The sequence below is a fragment of the Lupinus angustifolius genome, chromosome LG14, assembly GCF_001865875.1.
Source record: "Lupinus angustifolius cultivar Tanjil chromosome LG14, LupAngTanjil_v1.0, whole genome shotgun sequence".
Lineage (NCBI taxonomy): Eukaryota > Viridiplantae > Streptophyta > Magnoliopsida > Fabales > Fabaceae > Lupinus > Lupinus angustifolius.
Genome location: NC_032022.1, coordinates 11,335,902 through 11,338,905, shown reverse-complemented (window position 1 = coordinate 11,338,905; position 3,004 = coordinate 11,335,902).

The following is a 3,004-nucleotide window of genomic DNA, read 5'->3' as shown; positions in this document are numbered from 1 at the left end:
GAGAAGAGAGTACACAATGAGTTTTTATACTGGTTCACCTTCCTGTCCACCGAAGGTTACATCCAGTACTCTTGCCGCACAAGAGATTTTTCCACTAAGAATTATGAGTTGTAATTACAATATCTCACCCCGAGATCTCTATGTACCTTACACACTCCCTAATTCTTATACCCTTGGAAAACACCTTTCCAAGTGAATCTATTCCCCTTTCTTTTCACACCCCGTGAAAGAAAGAATTCTTTACAAGAATGAAGAATATTCAACTATGGCAGATTGCCTTTACAAGTATGAAACTTATGTAACTTGCAATCCAAACTCTGAATGTATATAGAAGTATATAATGCTCTTTGCAAAAGTCTTTGAAACACTTGAAGCAACTTTGCAAAATTAACTTGAAAGTTTAAGAACAAGTTGCAAAAGGTTCAAAGATAAATTCTAAGAAAAAGTGTGAGAGCTTTTTAGAGTTGAGAGAAAATTGTATGAAAGTTGTGTTTGTTGTTTGTGTGAGAGTTTAGAGCCTTTATATAGAGTTTACAAACACCCTTTGAAGGTTTCTGAAAGTGTATGAGTTGTTTGGAGTGAAGAGATTTCGTTTGGAGTGAAAACCTTTCACTTTGAAATCTGAAAAACACTTCCAACAGCTCTCAGTAATGGGTTACTCAAACTTTCTGTCCACTTGAAATTTGAATTTTACATTGAGTAATCGGTTACTCACTTTGATTAATCGGTTACTCAAACTCTCTGTCCAACAGATACTTAAAAGTTATTTTGAGTAATCGGTTACTCACTTTGAGTAATCGGTTACTCAGCTTTCAAAAATCAGTTTTTCAGTTGGATAACTCTTTTCTCACACATGTAACCTGTTACTCAATGAAGTAACCTGTTACACACTATTTTTGAAAAATGTTTTAAGTCTTTTAAAAGTGTCTCACATTTTCTAAAAAATAGTTTGAGCAATTATACTTGTATATACTTAAGAGTTTAGGATAGAAGTACTTACAAAGACTTAATCTAATGTCTTGAAGCTTTATCTTCATTTGTCTTCATAAGTCATCTTCCTTTTCTTCTTTTTGGTGATGTTGGTGTCTTCATCAAAACCGTGCCATGGTCAGGAGCAAGATCTTCTTCACAAAAGGTACCACACAATAGTACTATAATAACAATTGACTTGATTCAAGTTTATGGGTTGGGTTGGATTTGTTTGCATTTTATTAATATCCTTTCTAGTGGAAGTTATCAGGGTATCCTTATATCTAAGACTTTTAAGACTCGTTGGAATTTATCACATAAGTATTTCAATCACTAAGGCTAACTCCATATGATTAAGACTTTTATTACAATTAGTATTTGCAATTAGGGTATCCTTATATCTAAGATTTTCTGGTGGAAATTATTAGGGTATCCTTATATCTAAGATTTTATGGTGGAAGTTATTAGGGTATCCTTATATCTACGACTTTTATTACAATTAGAGCGGATATGGGTATGCCCATTTTTAAGTAGGGCATGAAATATCATGTTTTGCCTGTCCTAAACATGGGGTAGAGCGGACTTGCCGACTACCGTAAATTAAAAAAAAAACTAAAAATGATTTAATACATGAAACATTGCAATATATTATATATTGTTTCTTACTTTATTTCATTGCTGAAACATTACAATATTCATATTAACCTACTTGAGATTATATGGATATACACTATGTGACAATAGGATTCAAAACACAAAACATAACACATTTTTTGCATAAACCGGATATGCAATTAATTGATAAGATATTATATTGTACTAAAGTTGTGAGAACTTGAATTACTCTTGTCATATTTGGCCCATCAAATTTTCTATTGTAGTATTCAATGATGCTTGTGGATCGCCTTGCCCGTCCGTTTGAAATGTCTGTGGGCGAAAATGGCATGTTGGTGGACATTTTAGGGCTGATGGATACATTTTTCATGCTTTGTCCGTCCAAAACATGTGTGGGCGGGTGGACATTATGGGCAAGGCCCAAATTGCCAATTAAAACTTCATTAATATATATTCTGAACAATTTATTTAAATTTGTTATATAATGTTAAATTAATTACATAAAGTCCTACTTATATTACATAGAATGTTAAGAGTTTTAAATTGAATCTTGTTGGGAATGCTATTGTATTAGTCCCACATTGTCTAGTATTGGAATAGAGTAGAGTAACTAATGTTATATATTGGACTCAGGTCCCTTGTTATAATGTGCACCAGATATAAGCACCAAATAGAAACACATCATGGGCAGGTGGGCCCATGGGTGTGCTAGGGTTTGTAATCCTTATTCTCTAATAATATCTTGGTAGGCGCTCAACGCTCCCGGGGACGTAGGCATAATTGGCCGAACCCCATTAACAAATTTCCTTGTTTCTTCTCTTCTATTTACTCTATGCCTTTATTTGATTGCTTGTGGCCAACGCTGCTTAACGATCGCTTCCGTTGCACCAACAATTTGTATCAGAGCCAATTGGTAGTTGGCTCTTAACCACACATCAGATAATGGCTAAAGAGGGTGAAGGCGTGATGACTAGACAAGGTGCGTCAAAGGTAATGGCAAAGATAGAGTAGATGAGTTGAAGGCAAAGGAAACATGGAAGAATTGTAGTGTGGGCGATGTATGTGTTGATCCAGAACCCCATAAGTTCATGTATTGGGTTAGGATCAAGGTGGAGATAAAGACAAAGGTGTTGAGTTAGATGCTGACAATATCTCTCTAGATGTTGAGAGAATATTCTCATTTGAGCTGAGAAGTGGAATATCCTAATGGTGTGTCTACGACGTCATAGTGAATAATATTAATTGGTAGCAGATCCACAAAAGCACAGAGGTGTTGGCTGACTTTGATGTAGGGTGTAACATGGACATTGGTTTTGATGCAAGGTGTAACACGAGCATTGGTAGAGATGCAGGATGTGACATGTGCGTTGGCTTGGAAGCAAGGATGTGACACAAACATTAGTTAGCATTGATGCAAGGT